The sequence below is a fragment of the Malaclemys terrapin genome, chromosome 6 (genome assembly GCF_027887155.1).
Source record: "Malaclemys terrapin pileata isolate rMalTer1 chromosome 6, rMalTer1.hap1, whole genome shotgun sequence".
NCBI lineage: Eukaryota > Metazoa > Chordata > Testudines > Emydidae > Malaclemys > Malaclemys terrapin.
In genome coordinates, this window is record NC_071510.1 from 17,113,220 (window position 1) to 17,125,937 (window position 12,718).

The following is a 12,718-nucleotide window of genomic DNA, read 5'->3' on the forward strand; positions in this document are numbered from 1 at the left end:
AAACGTGTTTGTTTATATTTGCAAGAGATATTGCTGCCCGCTTCTTATTTACAATGTCCCCTGAAAGTGAGAACAGGCGTTTGCATGGCACTGTCATAGCTGATGTTGCAAGATATTTACATGCCAGATGCGCTAAAGCAGGGGTGGGCAAAGTTTTTGGCCTGAGAGCCACATCTGGGTATGGAAATTGTATGGCGGGCCATGAATGCTCATGACATTGGGGATTGGGGTGCGGGAGGAGGTGTGGGTTCTAGGGTGGGGCAAGAAATGAGTTCAGGGTGTGTGAGGGGTCTCTGGGCTGGGGCAGGGCATTGGGGTGCAGGTGGGGGGATAAGGACTTTGAGGGGGGTGCAGGTTGGGGCGCAGAAGGGGTTTGGGGTGCAGGCTCTGGGCAGCGCTTAACTCAAGCAGCTCCCAGAAGCAGCAGCATGTCCTCCCTCTGGCTCCTACGTGGAGGCGTGGCCAGGTGGCTCTGTGCACTGCCCCGTCCGCAGACTCCACCCCTGCAGCTCTCACTGGCCCCGTTTGCTGGCCAATGGGAGCTGCAGAGGTGGTGCTTGAGGTGGGGGCAGCATGCGGAGCCCTCTGGCAGCCCCTACGTGTAGGAGCCGGAGAGGGGATATGCCACTGCTTCTGGGAGCTGTGTGAAGCAAGCCCCCAACCCCACTCCCCAGCAGGAGCTTGAGGGCCAGATTAAAACGTCTAGAGGGCCGGATGTGGCCCCCAGGTCATAGTTTGCCCACCCCTGCGTTAAAGATTCATAAGTCCCTTCATGCTTCAACCACCATTCCAGAGGACATGCGTCCATGCTGATGATGGGTTCTGATCGATAACAATTCAAAGCAGTGTGGACCGACGCATGTTCATTTTCACCATCTGAGTTAGGTGCCACCAGCAGAAGAACAATTTTTGGTGGTGGTTTGGGTTCTGTAGTTTCCACATTGGAGTGTTGCTCTTTAAAGACTTCTGAAAGCATGCTCCACACCTCGTCCCTCTCAGATTTTGGAAGGTACTTCAGATTCTTAAACCCTGGGTCAAGTGCCATAGCTATCCTTAGAAATGTCACATTTGTACCTTCTTTGTGTTTTGTCAAATCTGTAGTGAAAGTGTTCTTAAAATGAACAACACGTTCTGGGTCATCATCCGAGACTAGTATAACGTGAAACATAGGGCAGAATGCGGATAAAACAGACCAGGAGGCATACAATTCTCCCCCAAGGAGTTCAGTTACAAATTTAATTAATGCATTATTTTTTTAACGAGCGTCATCGGCATGGAAGCATATTCTCTGGAATGGTGGCCAAAGCATAAAGGGGCATACGAATGTTTAGCATATCTTGCAATGCCGGCTACAAAAGTCCCATGCGAACGCCTGTTCTCACTTTCTGGTGACGTAAATAAGAAGTGGGCGGCATTTTCTCCCGTAAATGTAAACAAACTGGTTTGTTTTACTGGTTGGCGGAACAAGATGTGGGACTGAGTAGACTTGTAGCACACACAGCTCAACTCTTCTGTTAAGTCAGGGGATAAAAATGACTCCCATTTAACTCTTTAATTCCTAATTTCAAATATATTGATAGCTGTGAGTAGCTCCTCCACAGTGATCCTCGTGTAATTAACAAAAGTACCAATCAACTAAAAGGGAACAATCTTACTCCTTGCAAGCTGTTTGCAGTTGGGAGAGCCTTCAGGAAAACACACATGGACTTGTGCTGCTGCTTCAAAAGACCATGTGCTGTACCAGAGCACTGCTTCATGCTTTTTGCAATAGGAACTGCACTCAGTCAGCAGAGCGACCAAGTAATCCGTGGTTAAACAATATAGTGATCATGTGCTGTTTTATTTCACGAAAAGCACAGGGAGAGCAATGAACAGCCTGCTGACCAAGTAGAAGGATGTACTATTAGCAATTACAGCAGCACCGGGAGCTGGGCAAATTATTTTGTACAAAACCTTTTTTGGGTGAAAAATGCAGATGTGGTGATACTGAAACATGTTGTGAACTTGTGTTTGAGTTTGCTCAATTATTTTGATAAAAAACCAACCCTGCCCCCAAACACTCTTAAAAGTAATAAAACATTGTGTCCATATTTTCAAAACAAAACATTTTGATTTTTCCTTTTGAAATGACTTTTCACTTCAAAAAATCCTTTAGTGTTATTTAAAATAATCATTTTTTCAAAGTGTTCAAAATCAAAATGAAATGTTTCATGTTGGATTGACCTAAATGTTTCATTTTACCTGCAATGATATTTTTAACTCTTAGTCTCAAAAAATTTACAAAAAAATGGTTATAGGTTTGACCTAAAACTATATATTTTTTTCAGGCATGCTAATGACCTGGAAAATCCATTATTTGCACAGCTCTCCTAGAGATGTTGCCTGAAGTCAGGGCCCCTTTGTGCTAGGTATTGCAAACACATCGTGGGAACCAGTCTCTGAGCCTAGATCTAGGATACAATCTAATGGTTTACACTCAAAATAGACTGGACAGACAAAGGCTGAGGGGGGAGCAAAAGGACAGATAAGTGCCGTGAGATACCCAAGGTCACATGGCAGTTAAGTAGCCGCAGTGGGGACAGTGACTGTGAGTTAGTTTGCTGGTATGAGCAGTTTGTCATCGCAGGTGGATATGGTGAGGCAGCCCATCTTCATCCCAATTCTTACCCAGTTTTAAAGTATAAATAGACATAGGCCATGTGGCGGGAGTTTGGAGCTTTCGTTAAAAAGAAAAATGATATCTAGATAGCCGGCAGCCAGGATTGTGACATCAGAAGTAGCTCTGCCTCCATCAGCCTGCCCATTTCTCCTCCTCATCCTCTCCCCTTTTCCTCCTCCCAGCTCATCTTCCTAGCCCCACTGCCCTTCCTCACTAGCTCCACTTGTGGAGCAGTGTCCACTCCACAGCACAAAAAGCTACCACCAGCAGGGGCATTCATTGGTAAAATATCTCAGGCCAAGAAATGAACAGACATGGAGACTGAGCTAATCTTTCACTCCTCGAAGCAGCTGCTGCAGGTGAGGGCTAAGGCACATCCGCCTGGTGATGCAAAAACTTGCAGTGTTGCTGCTGCCTCCCCCTGCACTGCATCCATCCTGCTGGTAACAATTTACCAAGGGCTATGGTCTGTTCTCTAGCACCAGCAGTTTTTAAAGCAAGGGTGGATGGTTTTTTTAAAGACTGCTGTAGGTCAAACAGGAGTTAGTTCAGGGAAGTCCTGTGGCCTGGGTTATACAGAAGAGCAGACTAGGTGATCACAGTAGTCCCTTCTGGCTTTAGGAGCGCTGAATCTAGCTGATAAACAGAGGACTCCAGGCTCCAGTGCAGACAGTCTTTACAAGCACTAAGTTCCACTTAAAAAGAAAAAAAACCAATACAAATCAGATGAGTAATAATCAGCTCTGGATAAAATGTGCCCTGTAAATGTTTTCCTTATCGTGCCAGATGATACATGCTTTTCATAATCGCCTGTAATGTTAGTAGAGCAATATGCAAAATGTGATGCAACTCTAACAGCTTCTCAGTTAGATACACCAAACCAGGGAAAGATTAAAACCTCAGTTTGGGGGGAGGTGGGAAGGGAAAGGGGGAAGAGGAGGCAGCAGGAGTAAAAGTAAAAACTCTGTTTTTAATTAAAGTTCTGATCTTATATCAAATACATCAGTAATTCATATTTTAAAAGTAGCAGAGTGCCTCGATTCAGGTCCAGAGAGCAAGATTTTCAGTTAAAGCCATAGGATCCTCCTCACCAAATGCTTGCTGCTTGTAAATATCATTCAGGTTATTAAATAAGCCTTCGGGTCTTACTTCTCTCAGTCAGGCACATAATCATTAGCCACCGATCAAAAAAGCAAACTGGGTGAAACTGGGACCCTGGATTTAATTTCTGGCTCTGCCACAGATTTTCTGTATGACCTTCGGCAAGATACTGGGGGTGGAAGGGGGGATTTGCAACCGTACGAATAGCACATAGGTGCCCAGTCCCATCTCTCCCTACAGCTCTTTGTGCCTCAGGTCCTCATCTGTGAAATGGGGATAGTAATGCTTCCTTTCTTCCACACTTTGTCGTCATGTCTATTTAGATGGTAAACTCTTTGGGACACAGACTGTGTCTCACTATACATTTGTACAGCGCCTGGCACAATGGGGCCTTGATCTCAGCTGTGGCCTTTTGGCGCTATTGTAATACAAATCAATAACAAGAATGTAAACTGAACAACAGTTAACTAATTTGCTGTTCACAGCAGCAGTCCAATTAAGGATTCACTAGTGCCCTGTGTGGGGGGGAATGCGGACTTGGAACTCCAGAGGACTGGGAGGGAAGGCGTCATAACACCTCTGGTGCTAAAATTGAGGAAATCAGTCTGGCTCAGAGAGTATCCATCTTCCATGTTTCTTGTTGGGGTTTGACCTAACCATACAGCAGGAAGCTTCAAGAAAGGTGTACATGTGAGAAAGAAGCTAGTCCAGGGCTTCTCAAACTGGGGGTCGGGATCCCTCAGGGGGGTCACAAGGTTATTACTTGGGGGGTTGCGAGCTGTCAGCCTCCACCCCAAACCCCGCTTTGCCTCCAGCATTTATAATGGTGTTAAATATATTAAAAAGTGTTTTTAATTTATTAGGGGGGGTCGCACTCAGAGGCTTGCTACATGAAAGGGGTCACCAGTAAAACAGTTTGAGAACCACTGAGCTAGTCCTTGATGGTGAGTGAAAGCCAGTGAAGGAAACCTGGGTTCATAGCTGACAGATTTTTGAGAAGGCCATCTCCTGACCTCCATGGAAAGTGAAATAGTCTGGATATTTCTCAGGGAACACATACGTGATGCCAACAAACTCTCCGACTCCTACCATCTCCAGTCCCCCTTTCCTGGGTAAAATTGTCCAAACGCCACTCTCCCTGTGACCCTCCGCTGTCAGACTTGAGAACGGGACAAGGCCTGGCAACACCCTGGATGAAATTGATGGTTGATCTCTTTATGGCTGCTGCAGAGAGAACAAACATCTTGGGGCAGGGTCTTTTTGTTCTGTGCTAGAACAGCACCTCGCCCAATGGGAACCTGGTCCATGACGGGCACTATCATAGGCACTATGATAATACTAATATCGGATCTTGAACTGTTGGAGCTTCCAGCCCACTTGATCGTAATGTGCTGCTGATCCCCATATTCCCCTTCCACTTCACTTTGTTTATTTCTACATCATCTTATTTAGATTAGCTCCTCTTGCAGGGACCCCATGCATATTATTCATCTGCAAATTGCCAGGCACAACTATGAAGTGGCATAAATAAATAATCATACATTTTAATGTTATTTTTGTGTTGTACCCTCTGTCCAGGTGAATATTTGGGGTACTTATCAATAAAGTATTGCATTCTAAAAAGTATTTTTTCTTGGTTTCATTCTAACTCATTACCACCTGAAAAAAAAAATATCTGGAGCAGACAGATAACTACTTTTATTCAAATTGAAATCTCTTAATGACATCCTTGCCACTAGCAACTGCCTTGCCAAAAACCTATCCAGGCTTGAATTTATGCGCATTGCTGAGCTCTACCAGGCTGTCCACCCCCACTAAGCAAATACCTGTAACAAGCTGTGTATATATTATCTAATAGTTCTGGGATTTAGCTAACCTTTCAGAGCGTTCTCACTGAAGGAAACTGCTTTTCCTGGAATGCTAGGTATGAAAATGTGCCACCAAATCATGTCTCATTAATTATGTAAATTTCAGAGGAATTGGAGCTCTAGTTTGGCTTCCGCTTATTTCACTTTTCTTGAAGTTTAAGATTCCAGCCCTGTACCAGGCTCATCCATCCCTATTTTACAATTTAGCAGCATCTTAGAATTCTAAATATTCCAGGTGTATCAGCAGTGAGGCATCAGATGCTCCTATCAGAATATTTGCCATTAGTTATCAAAGATATTTGACTTACAAAACTATTCAGTCATGTAAAAAGGGGAGGATTATTCAAGTTCCTGAGGTAACTGCACCTCTGATCTCTTCCTGGCCTCTTTGAGGCATCCACGTAGGTTTCAGGTCAGCTTTTTTGGGGTGGAGTACCAGGACTCTGTCCCTTGAGACTGGGGATTTTGGCTGTACTCCACTGTAATAATCTTAGCAAGTCTGATTTTAGTTCAGCCCCTGCAGTCCCGTTCTCTCAAGGCCGTACCAGGTTTTACCAGTGAGCAGCCAGCATTCATAAAGCAAAGTATTTATTCAGAATAAATGCATTACCAAGAAGAAATAGCAATATTTATTCAGTTGCTACAATAGTCTTTGAATAATCCATGTGTTCATAGTATGTTAGAATGATCTGGCCCAGGTAACTTAGAACTTTGTACATCTTCATTAAAGTTTGCAATTTTAAGGAAAAAAAAATAACTTTCCATCCTGTGATGGGGTGGCTGCCCCTCACTGGCAGAAAAGGGGTTAAAAGCAGCCCTAGGGAGTCTGCACTGGAGGAAGCCAATTAGAAAGGGGCTGAGAGGAGTAGCCAATCATAGCCAGGCAGGCTTTTATAAGAACAGCTGCAGGACAGAGCAGGGTTCAGTAGCTGACTGGAACTTGAAGGGAGGAGATCAGGCTCCTAGCAGGGTGAAGAAGCCCCAGCACCTGGGACAATTCAGTACTGCAAGCAGGGACTGGCTGGGGGAGCTAGAGAGAGCTCCTGGTGGGCTGCTAAGACCTCAGGTTGAGGCCCTGAGGTAAGGGCAGAAAAGGGGGCTGGAGCCATATGGGAAGTGGCCCTGGGACAAAGGACTGCAATTGCCGCTGAGGTCAGAGCCGTCCCTAGCTATTCTGGGGGCCTGTGGGGGTGTGTGTGTATGGCCCCAGGCTTCCAGGGGAGGCTGACCCCAGGCCTCCACGGGGTGAGGGGGCTGGCTTGGGGGGGCAGGGAGGAACTGCCCCCCAGCACTCACCGGCGGTGCGGGTGGGGCCGGGTTGCTGCACTTCCCGCTGGGAAGGGGAGGAGTAGGGTGGGGGCTTTGGGAAAAGGGTGGAGTGGTGGTGGGGCAGGGGTGGAGCAGGGGGGTAAGAAGAATTTGGTGCCCTACGCAGCTATGTACTTTGTGTATGGTTAGGGATGGCTCTGACTGAGGCAGTGGCTGGACAGAGATTGCAGGTCCCCTGGAAGGGGAGAACATAGAGTGTGGCACAGCTGGAGGGCAGTGTCATGAAGAGGACGCCGTGGTCCTGGGTGTGATGTGGGTCCAGGAGCAGAGGTGACAGTGGATGAGACACCACCAGATGAGGGCGCAGAGCTAATTTCCAAAACAGCCAGTAGGTGGCACCGCAGTGATGAATCTTACCCGGACACACATCCAGAAAAATTAATTCTATCAGAAGCTGTTCAGGGCCAGGACCCTCTCTGATTCTACTTTTTTACATTGCTTAGCACAATACGGCCATGATCCTGATTGGGACATGTATGTGTTACTATAGAACAGGAGTCGGCAACCTTTCAGAAGTGGTGTGCCGAGTCTTCATTTATTCACTCTAAATTAAGGTTTCGCATGCCAGTAATACATTTTACTGTTTTTAGAAGGTCTCTTTCTAGAAGTCTATAATATATAACTAAACTATTATTGTATGTAAAGTAAATAAGGTTTTTAAAGTGTTTTAAGAAGCTTAATTTAAAATTAAATTAAAATGCAGAGCCCCCCGACCAGTGGCCAGGACAGCGTGAGTGCCACTGAAAATCACCTCGTGTGCTGCCTTTGGCACACGTGCTATAGGTTGCCTACCCCGGCTATAGAATAATTGATCATAATGGTGGCAAAGGGGTTTGTTTTTATCTGACACACATTATTGGCCATATCCCCAGCTGTCTTTAGCAGCATAACGCCAATGAGTTCAATAGAGCTGTTGATTTACCCCAGGGGCTTGATCCTGCCAAGTACTGATCACTCTAATTCTGATCCAGCAAGGTGCTTAAACACGTATCTAATTTTAAGCCCGTGAGTACCCCTATTGACTTCATTGGGACAGATCACATGTTTCAGGTAACGAATAAGCTTAAGAGCTTTGCGGGTTCAAAGCCCACTGCTCTGCACTTTTCATGCCCCAGCCAAAGATCTGTCCCTCTGCTGTGTTTAAGGTTACAGAGTCAAAGACATATGGATAAATATTTTACAGCTGAGGTAAACTACTAGCGCTGGTTGGAAATTTTTCAGTGACACTTTTTAATCTATACTCAGTTTGAGAAAATTTGAGAACTTTTTCATCCAGATTCAGAATGGGAAAATGTATTGAAATCTCAACACTTCTCGTGGAACGGGAAACGCATTTCCCACCTAGCTCCAGGGGCATCATTTCAGAAAAATTGTGGGAGGGGGAAAAGCTGTGTCAGCAGGTGGAGCATTATATGTGATTATATTGTATCCTGCAAAGTCGAGGGAGGAGGGGAAATTAGTGCATGCAGGCCTATGTGATTGCTTGGAGAAAAACACCAGACAATTTTGAGAATCCTGTAGTGTACAGTAATTGGGTAGTATCCCTTTAAATAGTTGTTAGCCCTCTAGTGGCACTCATTGTGTTCCATGTTTTAGAAATCAGCCAGAGCTGTAGAATGTAGATTAGGCTTTTTATGCTATATATGGTTAGTAACCACTATTATGTGGAACCCAATTGTGTCTATGTGGTTCCTTCATATTATGTTTGCTGTGCAGAGAACAAAAGATACAATGAATAGTCTTCAAGATTCAAGGCCTGATTCTGCTCTCACTTGCACAGATTTTTTTCACTGCTGTAGGTCCTTAGGTAGGAAAATTGTGTGCATGATAAAACAGCTGACAGCCAGCATGTAATGTAACAAGAGATGGGCCAAACCCATAAACTTCTATTGAAACTACTCTGAATTCTGTGGAGCGGGTGTGTGTCTGAGTGAGACAACTGGTTAGGGACCCAGAAAATACAAATCTATACAGACCCAAACTGTACTCAGATATAAAACTCCCTCTCAGAACACTGTAGTGATATAAATAAAAGAAACCTCTCAAGATCTGACTTGGCATTTTATGTCAGTAGAAAGCCTTTGATGGGATTAAAGTCTTATTGGGCCAGATTTCCAGAAGACCTCAATTCCCATATGGCTAAATAAGGGCCATATTTTCAAAGCTACTCAGCGGCCAAGGACTCCCATTACATACATGCATGGCTAACTCTTTGGAAAGTCTAGCCCCGTATTTTGGTGTCTAGATGAGTATGGGTGGTTTGGAAAATTCTGCCTGGTGTGAACAGTTGCAGGCACATCAGTTCTCATGCTATTAAATTGCCAATAGTTCTCAACGTTTTCATAGCATGGACCAGATCTGAATAGAAAGAGGTTGTGGACTCATCTCCCCTGACATTCCCAGTTGCATTCATCATTTCCCCACCCATCACATAACATCTCTGTAGGAACAACAGCTACTGCTGACATGGAAAAGTAACATTAGGAGAGCATTTGGGGCATGCTTCGCTTCTTTTAGTGTGATTTAGAGTGAGAAACAAGGACGAGAACAGGTGAAATTCTGGCCCCATTGATGTCAATGGCAAAACTCCTTTGGATTTCAATAGGGTCAGGATTTTGCCCTAGGTGACCAGCTACCTCTCTTCAGCATGTGCTACACTAACTACAGTTGAGAATCTCTGGATTAAACCAATGGCCCTTGCATGCGGTAAGAACATATTTTGCATATTCTGCTTTATTTCACATAGCAAATGTTCTACAGAAAGTTCATTTCTTAGCCCTGGAGCTTCCCCATGACTGCAGAAATCTCCTTCCTGCATCTGGAGAAAACAAAATCAGCCAGAGTGACAGGAAGAGGCAAACAGGAAGGAAATGCAAGTACAAAAATAACATGTAAGCGCCTGGTTGATACAAAATGAAAACAAAAAAACCATTTGCTATATTATTAAAGAGGCAATGACCCATGATAAGCGGCAATAAGTCTGTAATTAGCTCAGAATAGCCCATTGCTCCTTTGTAATTTAAAATGACTGGAGTGTAGGAAGTTTGATGTCTTTAATTGTACATAGGCGGAACAGTTGAGTTGCTATGGAGCCTGCTCCAAAGTCCATTGAAGACAATAGAAGGACTCCCACTGACTTCAGTGGGCTTTGGATCAGGCCTCTGGTGACTTGGCAGTGGTAAACTGGCATATGGCATGCCTGACCATGAGACTTCAACCTTAGCACTTTGTTTCCATAGGTTAGCAGGGTGTGGACGCATTCAGTGTCGGTCTCTTTCTCAGTGCCAAAAGAGTCTACCATTTATCTTACCCTTCTGACCAACAACGACAGCCTAATACAGGTGGACACAGAGTTAAAATGGGAGGAAAGAAGGGGATCTCCGAAATGATGGCTATGGATAAAATCTTTAGAGCCGGCAACAGAGCAAGCTTAGATGGGGTCAGAAGGGAGTCTGATGACAAGCCCACAGGCCATGGAGTGGAGTGTTCCAGATACTGCCTGACTAGGACAGCTCACACCAATGAAGAGGGCCTAACCCTGTTCTTGCAAAAGCTTTACACCACAATAACCTTACTAATTCCAGTGGAGTGACGCTGGATATAGGGCCCAATTCTATTCCTGTTAGGCCCATTTCTGCCACCCCCAACTCATTCTGAGTTGTACTTTACCCTGGTATAAGTAGCACTTACTTCAGGGGACTGCTTGCAGCATATACTCAGCAAGATTAAGGATGGGAGAATCAGGACCACTGAAAGTAATGGCAAAGTTCCCATTGACTGCAATGAGAGCAGCCTTTTGTCTTTACACCATTACTGGTGTAAGTCAGAGGAGAATCAAGCCCTAAGTAAACTAAATAGTGAATGAAGTGGACACAGTTCACTTGTAAATGCAAATTCCATATCTACTTTGGGGAGATGCTCATATCTTTAAAAAGTGCATGGGGTACATTTTGAGATTCTGCTTCCTACCAAAGCTCAGATTAGTGATCAAAATGCAAAGGGCTATGGCATTTCATTCTTCTGGTTGAACTATCCTGCCCTGCAAAACAGACTGTGACAGTAATGCACCATGAGATACAGTGCAACAGAAAGAGGATCAGAAAAGTATTGCACCATTCTCTACTGAATTTAGAGAAAAAAATCATCATGCCAGACTTCTAAAGTATGAACCATGGCTTCTGTGTGGCTTCTTAAAACTGCATGACAGATCACACAAGAATATACTACACCAATAAAGGGTCTGTTTTATATAGGTTGAAACCAATCATACATAAAAATGATGGAGATTCTAGGTCTGATAAGAACCATCATTTATGACAGGATTTGATCCTCCCCTTTCTGTTCAGTTCTGCTAAATGTCCCTTCAAATATTCTTTTTTCTGTTTTCTCCAGAAATTATTTATTTTCAGATAAAACACATTATTGATGTATTTGCATTACTGGATTTTTTTTGTGGTTTTTTTTTTTTTACAACCCATTAGGTTTCTAAACTCTCTTTTATCTGCCTGGTTCATTTACTGAAACGACAATAGATCATATGGGACTAGTTGCTTAGCAACTTTTTGCAGGCAGAATCTATTTAGAAAAGAGTACGTTGCTCAAACCAGAGGTCAGAAAAATTTATAATATGGTAAGCCAGCCAGAAAATGTGTTCCAACAACAGATATCTTAGGAGGTTTCCTTTTGAAGTTAGAGAGGGTTACAGACTTCCACTGGGATATTTTTCTGGCAAAAGGGAGAGGTGTTTTCTGAATGCTGAAAGTCCATTTTGAAAATGTTTTAGTAAGTCTACAGGGCCTGATTCCAAGCTCCATTTGCTTTTCCCGGGTCCCTCTGTACAAAGGAGATTCAAATCCAGTGATCTGCCTACTGGAAGAGTCTCTTAATGGAATCCAATGCTCCTTGTGCTAAAATATTCTTGCTTTACTCTTACCCTGTCTCTTCTCTCCCTCATGTGTTTGTCTCATCCACCTGTTGCATTATCTGGTACCCCAGATTGTAAACTCTTTGGGAAGGGACTGTCTTTTTTTAAGTAAGTATTTGTAGAATGCATAGTACAATGGGGCTTGAACCCTGATTGGAGAACTTAGATGCTACCACAGTAACAACAAAGGCCACTTCCCTTCCCTGCTTCGGGACATTGGGTGGTGGACTCTCCATACTCCATCAATGCCCAAATGTCTTTGGTGGCTGTGGGCAGCTGACATGGTTTATAGCTGTTCTAAAGTTCTCTTAACTATTTTGTGGACTAGGCTGGTGCTGAACATGTTCCATGCCCCCTTTAGACTCTTTCCTCTCTTGCACTCAGAAGTTACTAGCCAGAGCTGAATATCTGACCCACTGTCTGATTACTGACACCAGCAATGAGTTATTGATGGGTGGTAACCCCAGCAGAGATGGACAGTTATGGCTTTTAAAAGCATTAGCCACCAAAGAGGAAAAAAATGTTTCTACAATGGTGATGGCTGAGTTAGAGGGGGCTCAGCACTTTTCAAGAGGCACTCACCACAACGCAGCTAGGACCTTTATATCAGATATAAATGGCTGGACCTTAAAACCTCTGTTAACATGGCTTTTCTTAATCCCAACCTCCTGTTAAAAAGACTTTTGGTTGGCTCTCAAATCACAGTGCTAGTGGTTAGTTTTCCTTCTGGATAAAGAAACTTCCAGACACCTGCAGAAAAGGAAAATAAGGGTGACGTGTTATTGAAACTTCACTACCAGCTGGATCGGCGGGCAGCGATCGATCCAGCAGGGAACG

At 44.2% G+C, this 12,718-nt stretch overlaps 1 long non-coding RNA gene across 1 annotated transcript in view; it reads left to right on the plus strand.

Annotated features, from left to right (window-relative positions):
• Window positions 1-6,584: 6,584 nt before the first annotated feature.
• The window catches only part of LOC128839751 (uncharacterized), a 39,592-nt gene continuing 33,458 nt past the window's right edge, over window positions 6,585-12,718 (plus strand). The window contains exon 1 of the long non-coding RNA XR_008445518.1: window positions 6,585-6,708. This is a non-coding gene — a long non-coding RNA (uncharacterized LOC128839751). The remainder of the gene's footprint in view (window positions 6,709-12,718) is intronic.